This window comes from Oryctolagus cuniculus, chromosome 9 (assembly GCF_051225735.1).
Source record: "Oryctolagus cuniculus isolate XC-2025 breed Fujian yellow rabbit chromosome 9, ASM5122573v1, whole genome shotgun sequence".
Taxonomy (NCBI): Eukaryota; Metazoa; Chordata; class Mammalia; order Lagomorpha; family Leporidae; genus Oryctolagus; species Oryctolagus cuniculus.
The window spans coordinates 112,337,216-112,349,586 of NC_142875.1; the positions used below are offsets into that span (position 1 = coordinate 112,337,216).

Sequence of the window (12,371 nt, forward strand, 5' to 3'; positions counted from 1 at the left end):
GCAAGGACCCTTACGCCTGACCTGGTGCTCCCTTCCTGTTTCAACACACTTCCTCCTCAAACATCGAGGGTTGTGGAAGGGTTTTCCTAAGTCAGATCAGTTGTGTCTGAGGCCCTGTCACCTGTGAAGGTTCAAAGTCTTGCCCTGAACTTAGCCTTCCCAATGACACATTGCTATCATTACCAACATGCATGCCAGGCAATATGTCCTAGTAAGACATTCCAACACGTGCAGTCTTGAAGCAAGCACACGTTGGCCGCCTAAATGCCGTTGGCTGTGTGTTCTCTGTGCTGACCAGCAATAAAACCACCACATCTCCTGGAAGCAACTATGATATCCAAGCTCAGAAATTAAAAGCTTTTTAAAGATTTATTTATTTATTTGAAAGTCAGAATTACAAAGAGAGAGGAGGAGGAGGTGAAAGAGGAGGGGGGAGATAGAGAGAGAGAGAGAGGTCTTCCATCCGCTTGCTCATTCTCCAAATGGCCGCAACGGGAACTGCGCCACTCTGAAGCCAGAAGCCAGGAGCTTCCCCCCAGTTCCCCCACGGGGGTGCAGGGCCCAAGGACCTGGACCATCCTCCACTGCCTTCCCAGGCCATAGCAGAGAGCTGGATCGGAAGTGAAGCAGCCAGGACTTGAACCAGCACTCACATGGGATGCTGGCATGGCAGACGCTGGCCCCTGAGTCTGGCTTTTTCTTTTGTAGCATTTAATACAATTGTAAGTAATAGTAGTAATTGAATTAAGTAGTAGTCTCTCCCATAGGATTGAAAGTTCTATGAGATAAGGATTGCTTCTCTTATTAACCACTGCACTACTAGGGCCCAATACCTTCTGCACAGTAAACAGGTATTCAATACTCTTTCAGGTGGTTTTTTAATCCACCTATTTCTTATTAGATATTCTCAGAGGAGAAGGTGGAGAGGCAGAGTTTGTGGGCTTGGTGGTGGAGACAGTGGCTGAATGGCCAGAGAGGAAAGAAGTCAGGGTTAAGTCAGCAGGGAGGCAGGAAGAGCGAGGAGGAAACTGACACTCACCTAAGGAGGCTTCCCCCTCCTCCCACCCCAAACAAGTCATCAGACAGGAATTCATGTATCCATTTCATTAGTCAGGTGAACATGAGATTGTAAAGCCAATACCGAGCAATTCTGCAGAATTAAGAGTGTGTTTCCCTGGGTTACACGTGGGCATGGAGGTGACTGTGTTCCTCCAGCTAAGCTTCGTGGGGAACGAGGCATCCGCGCGTGCAGCCACATGCGCTCTCCTCTCCATCGCTGAGCAAGTTCTCTCTCCAAGGCCAACACTACTTCTTCTTTGTGGCTCTTTTCCCTTCTCCTTTCCTTGGTTTCCCCTTTCCACGAAGCTTCTTCAGACATACTTGCTCCTCCTTAAAATCTTGGTGCTCATCTCTGTGGAGGCCATAAAAACGGAGGATCCCCATGAGCGCAAAGTACGTGTTGTGACTGGGATACCAGTCGTGAGTCTCCCTCCTCTTGGCCAGTGGCTGTTCACTGAACAGTTTCACTACTTTCCTAGACTTGGAGTCAGTGGGCCTGGCAACTTCTCCAAATAGCCGGGCACTCAGCCGAGGCATATTCTGAAAGCGAAGACATTTCTTGGGCAGCAAGGAGCAAGAGTATCTGGACCTGACCTTCCTCACCCACGCGCTGCGGCCCTGAGTGCCCGCCCCCCCAACCCCCGAAGGAAATTAAAATTTTTTAATGACTTATTTATTGGGACCAGCACTGCAGCGTAGTGGGTAAAGGCATCCCATATGGGCACCAGTTTGAGTCATAGCTGTTCCACTTCCAATCCGGCTCTCTGTTATAGCTAGGAAAAGCAGTGGAAAATGGCCCAAGTCCTTGGGCCCCTGAACCCATGTGGGAGACCCAGAAGAAGCTCCTGGCTCCTGGCTTCAAATCAGAGCAGCTCCGGCCATTGCAGCCATCTGGGGAGTGAACCAGCAGATGGAAGATCTCTGTGTCTCTCTCTGCCTCTCCTTCTCTCTCTGTGTAACTCTGACTTTCAAATAAATAAAATAAATCTAAAAAAAATGACTGATGTGTGCAATATTCATTTTTAATTAAAGAATAAAATAAGAACCATTAGCTAATTGAAATTGTGAAATCATTACAGTGACTTTTGATTCAAATGTTTAGATCAGCTGAAGTTAGTTTTGGTACCAACTGTTCTCAGGATTAAGTATGTAGACCTCATCTAGGTAAATTCAGTAATCTGACTTTAACAGTGATCCACACAAAAACAAATGAGATTTTTCTATAACTACAAAGGAATGTGCTTTCATTGTAAAGAATAGAAAATAGAGGGGCAGGTGTTTGGCCTAGCAGTTAACACATTAGTTAAGATGTTGATGTCTCATATCAGAGACCCTGAGTTCGATCCCCAGCTCTGGTTCCAGTTCTAGCTTTTGCTCATGCAGATCCTGGGAGGCATCAGGTGATGGCTCTAGTAGTTGGTTCCTTGCCACCCACATGGGAAGCCTGGACTGAGTTTCTGGCTCTGGGCTTTGGCCCCAGCTTAGCTCTGGCTCTTGCAGACATTTTTGGGAGTGAACAGTGGATGGGAAGTTGCTGTCTCACTCTCTCTCAAATAACCTTTTTTAAAAAGAGGAAATTATAGGGGATGGCATGTAACACAGCAGGTTAAACTATGGCTTACAATGCTGGCAGCCCATATCAGAGTGCCAGTTCCCATCTAGTTCCCTGCTAATACACCTGGGAAAGCAGTGGAAGGCAACCCAAGTACTTGAGTCCCTGCCACCTACATGGGAGACCTGGACGGAGTTCCTGATTCCTGACTTTGGCCTGGCCCAGCCCCAGGCTGTCACAGCCATTTGAAGAGTGAGCCAACAGCCAGAAGTTTCTCTCTCCCTCTTTCTCTCTCACTCTCTCTCTCTAATATTTTAAACAAATATTTTTAAAAGGAATTATTTTTCTTTTGATTTTTATTTGACAGACAGACAGAAAGGGCCCTCAATCTCCTAGTTAATGCCTCAGATGACCAGGAACCTGTGATGCAGTCCAGGTCTCCCACATGGGTGACAGGGACCTAATTGCTTGAGCACCTCCTGCTGCCTCCCAGGGTGCACATTAGCAGGAAGATGGAATCAGAAGCAGAGACAGATCTTGAACTCAGGCCTCCAATTTGGAGCATCTTAACTGCCACACCAAATGCCCATCACAACATTGATTCTTTACAAAAGCACACCCTGGAGCTCTACTGAGTCTTTCCAAAGATTACATTACATGTCTGTCATCAGTCCTCAGATAGCCATGAGAATTGGTAGCCCATCACAAATTGTGTGTTGAGCAGAAAGAGCAGCCAATTCATCATCAAGTGGAAATGGCACATATCCGTCTCAACAAGATACTGAAAACAATTGTAAATCTCAAAATAGCTAGTAGAGATGATTTTCAATGTTCCCAACGTAAAAAAAAGATAAATGAGGCAATGTATATAATGATTACTCTGATCTATTACACATTGTAAATTTGTATTGAGATATCACACTGTACCTCATAAATATGTATAATTATTATATATCAATTCAAACTTAAAAATGTATTTTAAAACAAGGAGGTACTGAGAGTATAAGCTGCTTGAAGAGGTGATGTGGATTTCCAGGACACCTGTTCCTGCTTCAGTGCTTCTCAGTACACACGGATGTCTTCATGGAAAATTTATGACCACTTAACTGAGATTCCATTTATAGACGGTTTAACACTAAATGGTGGCATAAACTGGAAATTCCTGGCTGCACTTAAGACTGGGACTGCTGGGGGCCAAACTTGAAGCTGTACATCTGGTCATGTACCTTGGCTTGATAGAAAGATGGCTACATTAACTCAAGGGCAATGACCAGTGGAGAGAAAAGGATTAAAACTCTTCACAGGAAGCTATAGAAAAAAGAGGTACATAGAGGAACATTTCAGGAAAAACCCAAAGTGTGAGAATTTGGGGGTCCTCTGCAATTCCTCACCACAGGGTAACACATCAGGAAAGGCTCTCAGTGACTAGGGGGACAAGATGAAATGATGCGTGGACTTCTGTTTGCCTCTTCCCCCAGGATCCCTGTTGCTGGCTCTCTGAGCTCTCATCTGCTGTGGCAAGTGTGGAGCTCATGTACAAGCTACCAGTGTGGATACTCCTTCCAAAAAGACTGCTCTGCTATCTTCTAAGTACTCAACTTGTGAATAAGCGGAGACTAATTTTACCCATACAATGTGACATGTGGGTTCATTCCCCAGAGACATGAGTTAACTACTTAGTAACAATAGACTACTTTATTGTAAAGGTTTATTTATTTGAAAGGCAGAGTTACACAGAGAGAGAGACAGAGACAGAGACAAAGATCCTCCATCCGCTGGTTCTCTCCCCAAATAGCCCCAATGTCGGAACCAGGAGCTTCATCCGGGTCTCCTACATGAATTAAGGGGCCCAAGCACTTGACTCATCTGCTGCTGCTTTCCAAGGGTCATTAGCAGAGAGTTGGATCAGAAGTGGAGCAGCCAGGACTCAAACCAGCACCCATATGGGATGCCGGCACTGCAGACAACAGCTTAACCCACTACACCACAGAGCCAGCCCCAACAGACTACATCTATGATGGAGAAGAAAATAGTATTCACTGAAATAAACTATATTTCTGGATAAAAATTTTCCCTCTTTTCCTGTAGTACTTTTTTTCCAGTATAAGCCATCATGGGCTTATACTGTCCCTTATTCACCTAGATAAACTATCTTATGCATTACTCAGAGACCCTTTTCACAGTGGAGAAAACAATGCAGCTATACACGCATGTCCATGGAATTGTCTTACCACATGCTACAACTCACAGAAATATCTAAGCTGATGATGTCACTTAATAAAGACTTATTTATGATGCCAAATGACAGACACCATCCCGCAAAGCTGCATGCACTGAATAGTGTTGTTCCTCTTCTATCCAGAACACATAGATCCAGAAATCAAGGAACAAAAGTAGGAATTGTGGAATTGGCAAGGTAGTACAGCTGGTTAAGCCATCACCTGCAACACCAGTATCCCAGATGAGCACTGGTTCAAGTCCAGGCTGCTCTGCTTCTGATCCAGCTCTCTGCTAATGCACCTAGGAGAGCAGCAGAAGACGGCCTGAATGTTTGGGCCCCTGCCACCCATGTGGGAACTCAAATGGAGTTCTTGGCTCCTGGCTTTGACTTGGCCCAACCAGGCCATTAGGGCCACTTAGGGAGTGAATCACTGAATGAAAGATTCTCTCTCTCTCTCTCTCTCTCTTTCTTTCTCTTTCTCTCTGTTTCCCCCCAGTCTGCGTTTCAAATACATAATAAAGTTAGAATGCTTTCCCTCCATTGTACTCAATAGACACTCACACATGTTTGCTTCCCCTTCCAAGGAAATATGCTCTCTGATAATTGCAAGAAATTAGATTCCACAGATGCTTCCAAGGATCCCAGTAATAATTCATTACATTGGAAGTTGCAACCGTCACTTGATCACTCTGGAATCCTCATATCACTTAACTAACAGACATACAAAGAAATTGCTGGACTATCTTGTCGCTCCCCCTCTTCGCGGAGGAACGACACAGGACCCTGCGCTGTTCTTTTGTCTGCTCGGCCCTCCCCGGGTTTGCTGCTGGTTCTTCCCGGGTTGGCTACCGTCCCTTCCACCTCCGTGGAAGGGCGGTTCCCCCTGGCCACTTTCCCCACTTCCGCGGGGGAGCGGCACACCGCCGGCCGGCTCTCTCGGGGGCTGCACAGGTGTTCCCCTTAGATGTTCCTGGTGCATGTTGTCTCTCTCCTCCTTTATAGTCCTCTTCCACCAATCCCAACTCTGCTACCCACACGCCGAGTACGCTGCTCTCCTCCAATCAGGAGCAAGTCCTGCTGTTTATTGGTTGAACTGGAGGCAGCTGTGTAGAAGCTGTTTTCTCCTCTCCCAGCGCCATATTGTGGGAGAGCAGATGCATAGAATAAGTCTTAATTCCAGTAACTTAGTCTAGTCCGAGTTGCTCCCAGTTGCTCCCCACACTATCTGGGAGTTGTTCCTGATCAACAGGACGTTGGTGGCTGCTACACAGCAGTGGCAGGGAGAACTATGTCTTTATCTCAAAGCATTCCTTTTTGGTTTACTGGGAAACCTTTTAGTGTTTCCATGTTCAATAAAAAAAAAAAAAAAAAAAGAATGGAAAACTCTAGCAGCTAAAATAGGACCACTGAGGATTTAGGACATTAAAGCATAAAAATGTTTTACCATGTAAAGAATTCTAATTGGGGCCGGCGCAGTGGTGCAGTGCATTAGTGCCCTGGCCTAAAGTGCCAGTATCCCATATGGTCACCGGTTTGAGACCCAGCTGCTCTACTTCCAATCTAGCTCTCTGCTATGGCCTCGGAAAGCAGTAGAAGATGACCCAAGCCCTTGGGCCCCTGCACCTGTGTGGGAGACCCGGAAGAAGCTCCAGGCTCCTGGCTTCAGATCAGTCCAGATCCAGTCATAGCAGCTACCTGCAGAGTGAACCATCGGATGGAAGACCTCTCTCTCTCTCTCTCTCTCTGTCTCTTTCTCTCTCTGCCTCTCCTCTCTCTGTGTAACTCTGACTTTCAAATAAATAAATAAATCTTTAAAAAAAATTGAAGACAGCTGCTTAGGATAAGTGGAACATGCAATCATGTAATGAATAGTAAAAAAAGGAAGATGTAAGTATTAACTATAGCTTCCTGACTCGCTATAAAATTGAGAATTACAGAATGACTAGCATGTTTTCTTCCTTGCTTTAATGTATAGGTGTATATACACACATACAAACTATATGCACATATATGTATAAACACATACACATTTATAATTTACTTAAATGCGAATTAATTTTTCTTCCCTCTCTCTTTACATATTATATTACATAAAGAATGTTAAGGGGCCAACATTGTGGCACAACGGGTTAAGCTTCTGCCTATGATGCCAGCATCCCATATGAGCACCATCTGGGTCACATTATTCCAGCCTGTCAGATAGCTTTGCACAAATCTGAATATGGAGCTTACCATGCTAAGGGAAATCAAGATACTAAAAAACTCTTAGCTTAAAATACCAAGACAGAAATATTGAATCAGGTCTATTGTGGTAGGCAGTTTCTTAAATGGCTTCTTGGCCCAAGACCAAACACCAAGACACCGATTAGGGAGCAGTGTTGTGGCATAGCAGGTTAAGCCACTGCCTGAAATGCTGGCACCCCATATGAGTGCCAGTTAGTGTCCTGGCTGCTCTGCTTCCAATACAGCCCCTCCTAATGTAACTGGAAAAGCAGCAGTAAACACCCCAAGTACTTGGGCCCCTATCATCCACATGGGAGACCTGGATGGAGTTCCCAACTCCTGGCTTCAGCCTGGCCCAGCCCAGCTATTGTGGCCATTTGGGTAGCTTCTGCCCTGAGAAGTTGCAGTAATAATGCCCACACCAGATGCTGGTGCCTTGGTCTCAGACTTCTCAACCTCCAGAACAATTAGAGAATAAACTTCTTTCTGTTCTCTATAAATTACCTAGTCTTACATATCCTGTTATAACAACACAGCATCAACCAACACAAGCTTTTTACAATTTCGTATGCATTCCTATTTTTTGTGTCAATATTAACACACTTTATAGTGGAGAGGAACAGAAAGAAACAAGGGGGGAGGAATACATCATGAAGTCTTTGGAGTCTTTTTATCATAACCAAGGACGCTATCCCTGACAAATGGTACAAGCCCCAGAAGGTTGACAAAAGGCATTGCATGCCTTCAAACACATGGTTCAGTTTATAAATTACAACCATTTGTCATTTCATCCAGGACTTTCTAAAACATGTATGATTCATTCAATAAGTAAGCTTTAGATAAACTATTCATTGATGACCATAGATTGGTCCCAGATTGGTAAGACTTCCTTGGAAACAACTATTGTGTAATATAATAATTAGACATATCTTAATAAATTTTATCCTTTTTAAAGATTTATTTATTTGAAAGGCAGCATTACAGAGAGAGAGGGAGAAACAAAGAGAGAGAGAAGAAAAGAGATATTTATTTCCATCCCCTGTTATACTTTCCAAATGGACACAATTCCTGGGCTTGGCCGGCTAAAGCCAGGAAGCAGGAGCTAAGAACTCTATGTAGACTTCCCATGTGGGTGGCAGAGGCCCAAGCACTTGGGCCATCTTCCACTTCTTTCCCAAAAGCATTGGTAGTGAGCTGGATCATAAGTGGAGCAGCTAGGACTCGACCTGGTGCCCCTATGGGATACCAGCATTGCAGGCTGAGCCCCAATGCCAACCACAATCAAAGAATTTTAAATCAAGAAATATTTGACTGTATTATTGCATCCTGATGTTCTCCTTAGAAACCTGTAGTTTAGGGCCAGCACTGTGGTGTAGTGGGTAAAGCCACTGCCTGCAGTGCCAGCACCTCATTTGGGTGCCGGTTCAAGTCCCGGCTGCTCCATTTCTGGTCCACTCTCTGCTGTGGCCTGGGAAAGCAGCAGAAGATGGTTCAAGTCCTTGGGCCCCTGTACCTGTGTGGGAGACCTGGAAGAAGCTTCTGCCTCCTGGTTTCAGCTCAGCGCAGTTCTGGCCATTGCGGCCATCTGGGGAATGAACCAGCAGATGGAAGACCTCTCTTCTCTGTCTCTGTCTCTCTCTCTCTCTCCTACTCTCTCTTTGTAATTCTGACTTTCAAATAAATAAATAAATCTTTTTTTTAAAAAGAAACTTGTAGATAGACCTTGATGTCTTCTATAAATTAATTATTAAGTATAAATTAATATAAAGTCCATCTTTTATTGTCTTTTGGGTACTTTGGAGGAGAGTTGTTTATTTAAAGAATCATTTCTCTATCTCATGTTTCATCATTGATCATTTTGTATCAATTTATCCTATGTAGTATAAGTATTCAGTGTGCTGATTCATGGATTCCTCTGTCTCAGGAAAGTTTTCCCCTTTTTATATCAACAAACCCCTTTTACAAAGATATTTCAATATATTTCAATATATGTATTCCATTTGGGAAGACTTCTAATCACAAAAGCAGTAACAATTATCCTCTATTTGGATCATCGTTGTCCTCCATCACTCTCACGATCTTTCCAATTGCTTCTATTTTTCTCTTTTCTCAGCCATTAGTTAAGCATCAGTCAAGTTTGTTTTTTGTTTTGTTTTGTTTTTACAGGCAGAGTGGACAGCGAGAGAGAGAGAGAGAGAGAGAGAGAGAGAGAAAGGTCTTCCTTTACAGTTGGTTTACCCTCCAATGGCCACCATGGCTGGCGCGCTACGGCCGGCGCATGCGAGTGCAGGGCCCAAGCACTTGGGCCATTCTCCACTGCACTCCCGGGCCATAGAAGAGAGCTGGCCTGGAAGAGGGGCAACTGGGACAGAATCCGGTGTGCCGGCGCCGCAAGGTGGAGGATTAGCCTATTGAGCCATGGCGCCAGCCACATCAGTCAAGTTTTAACTTACTCAACCATTATAACAAGCTTATGAGCTAACTGCTATCATTATTCCCATTGTTTTGGTCAGAAAACCAACATGAAATAAGCTCAAGCTAGATGATTTAAGGAGTGTTTAATACATAAAGGGACCATTTACAAAGGTATGGTCAGACTGTAGGATAACCCCAGCGGACAGTGAAGTGCTGAGGGTTTCATGACAGGTACTTCACGTTATCATCCATGGCCCTGAAGGACATAGAAAGAAAGTGATCACCACTACTCTGAGACAGAACGAGCTGTTGGAGTAAGTGTCCTTCCTGGAAGAGATGACCCTCATTTGAGGGACAGAGCCTGTGACCTCACAGGAAGGGAGCTCAGGAATAAATACTGATGCTCTACTCTCTTTTCTCCTTTGACTTCCTGTAAATACTCCCATTGCCCAGATACAACTTAAATATAAAAGTCAGGGAAGTTCACTGATGCATTCTGTCTAGGCTAGCCTTGTCTTCCTAGGGCTCAAAACAGTAGAGAAGAGTGAATACAAGTCTAGAGGCACAAAATTAAGATATATAGCACTGGGCCCGGCGCTGTGACATAGCAGGTAAGGTGGCCACCTGCAGTGCTGGCATCCCACATGAGCACCAGTTCGAGTCCCAGCTGCTCCACTTCCAATCCAGCTTTCTGCTATGGCCTGGGAAAGCAGTAGAAGATGACCCAGGTCCTTGGGCCCCTGCACCCACATGAGAGACCCAGGAGAAGCTCCTGGCTCCTGGCTCCAGATCGGCACAGCTCCAGCCATTGCACCCAACTGGGGAGTGAACCAGCGGATGGAAGACCTCTCTCTCTCTCTCTCTCTCTCTCTCTGCCTCTGCCTCTCTGTAACTCTGCCTTTCAAATAAATAAAATAAATCTTTTTTTAAAGATATATAGCATACTCTTTTTAACTCTTTATTCTTTTTATTTATTTATAAGGCAGAAAGACAGAGAGAGAGAAAGAGAGCACTTTCCACCTGCTGGTTCACTCCCCAAACATTCACAATAGCCTAGGCTGGACCAGACCAAAGTCTGGACACTTGAATTCAATCTGTGTCTCCCAACTAGGGGCAGAGACCCAAGGACTTGAGCCATTACCCAATCTTTCCCAAACACATTAGCAAGAAGCTGAATTGAAAGTGCAGGCAGGACTCAATCCCTTGGCACTCCAGTATGGTGTGTGGGCATCCCAAGTAGTGACTTAACCCAAAACCTCCAACCCCAGTGTACTCATTTCACATTCTTAGTACTACAATACCATTCTGTCTCCAGCAGCAGGTGATTACAACAATAGATAGTCAATATTTCATGGAAGAAATGGAAAAAAATGTATCCAGTCCCTTTTCAAGGTAACCAAAAAAAAGAAAAAAGAAAAAGAAAAAGAAAGAAAACTTAAAAGAAAAGGGGCCAAAACTGTGGCACAGCAGGTTAAATGGCTGTTTGCCAGGCCAGCATCCCATACGATAGCACCAATTCAAGTCCCAGCTGTTCTGCTTCTGATCCAGCTTCCAATCGATGCACCTAGGAAGGCAAAGGATGATGGCCCTAGTACTTGGGCCTCTGCCACCCATGTGGGAAATATGTATGGAGTTCCTAGTTCATAGCTTCAGCCAGGACACTTTGGGGAATGAACCAGCAAATGGAAGATCTCTTTCTCTCCTTCTCTGTCACTCTGCTTTTCAAATAAATAAATAAATCTTTCTTTTTAAAAAAATAAAGAAACAAGGAAAAAAATGAGAGCTTTCTTCTATAGCTATGTATCATATTATTTTTGGAAACTACTTTGAAGTAACTGTAAGTTTTGTCGATTGCCACGGTGCTTAATAGCATCCAGGAGATGGCAGCATTGCTAAGATATCGCACCATGGAAAAGCAAAATGTTCAAAATACCCTTCGCAATTATCACGGATAGATAATACATTTCCTAACCGAAAATGGAAATAACTCTAAAGCATGATTGGTCCTAAATAACAAAATATAATGCAGAAATAATTATATTATCATCAAATAATAATATGGCTCTATGAAGGTGGTTGTTCAAGTGTCTGTATATCCTGGTACTTTCCGATAAAAAAAAATCTGAAATCAAGAGACACGTGTCTATAAATACACATAGTAGTATATAGTGTCTTTATAAAATCTCACAGATGATAAAGTTTTTAAAGGTTCTGCTGTAGATATGCAAGGTATAATCTGAAACTGCCATCAAAAGCAAGCTTAATAACTAAAGGTATCTAGTCACAAATCATATTAATCATGCTTCAGAGGTGATTAATTAACCTGGATATCACAGGCATATCAGCATGAGAAAAAGATTAATCTGCCTTTAATGTCATTTCTAAACTGCTTTAAATCATATCTAGCATTCAAATTTGGAAAGTTTTAAAAATGCACATAAATGTTGTCAATATTCTGGGCCAGGTACTTAGCTAGGCACAGAGAACAAAATATCTTCTTTAAAAAAAGGCAGGGGGCTAGTGCTGTGGTGTAGTGGGTAAAGCCACCGCCTGCAGTGCCAGCATCCCATATGGGCGCTGGTTCAAGTCCCAGCTACTCCACTTCTGATCCAGCTCCCTGCTACAGCCTGGGAAAAAAACAGAAGATGGCCCAACTCCTTGGACTTCTGCACCCATGTGGGAGACCTGGAAAAAGCTCCTGTCTTCTGATCAGTGCAGTTCCGGCTGTTGCAGCCAATTGGGGAGTGAACCAGCAGATGGAAGTCCTCTCTCTCCTTGCCTCACTCTCTCTCTCTTTGTAACTCTTACTTTCAAATAAATAAATAAATCTTTTAAAAAAAAGGCAGACTCTAACTCTAAAGCTCAGTCTTTAGATGTGGAGACTGACAAACCAATGATGAG

General features: G+C 43.9%; 1 pseudogene; it reads right to left on the minus strand.

The window, feature by feature from the left end:
• Window positions 1–1,305: 1,305 nt before the first annotated feature.
• Window positions 1,306–1,671, minus strand: LOC138843631 (small ribosomal subunit protein mS33 pseudogene; annotated as a pseudogene).
• Between the last annotated feature and the right edge of the window lie 10,700 nt (window positions 1,672–12,371).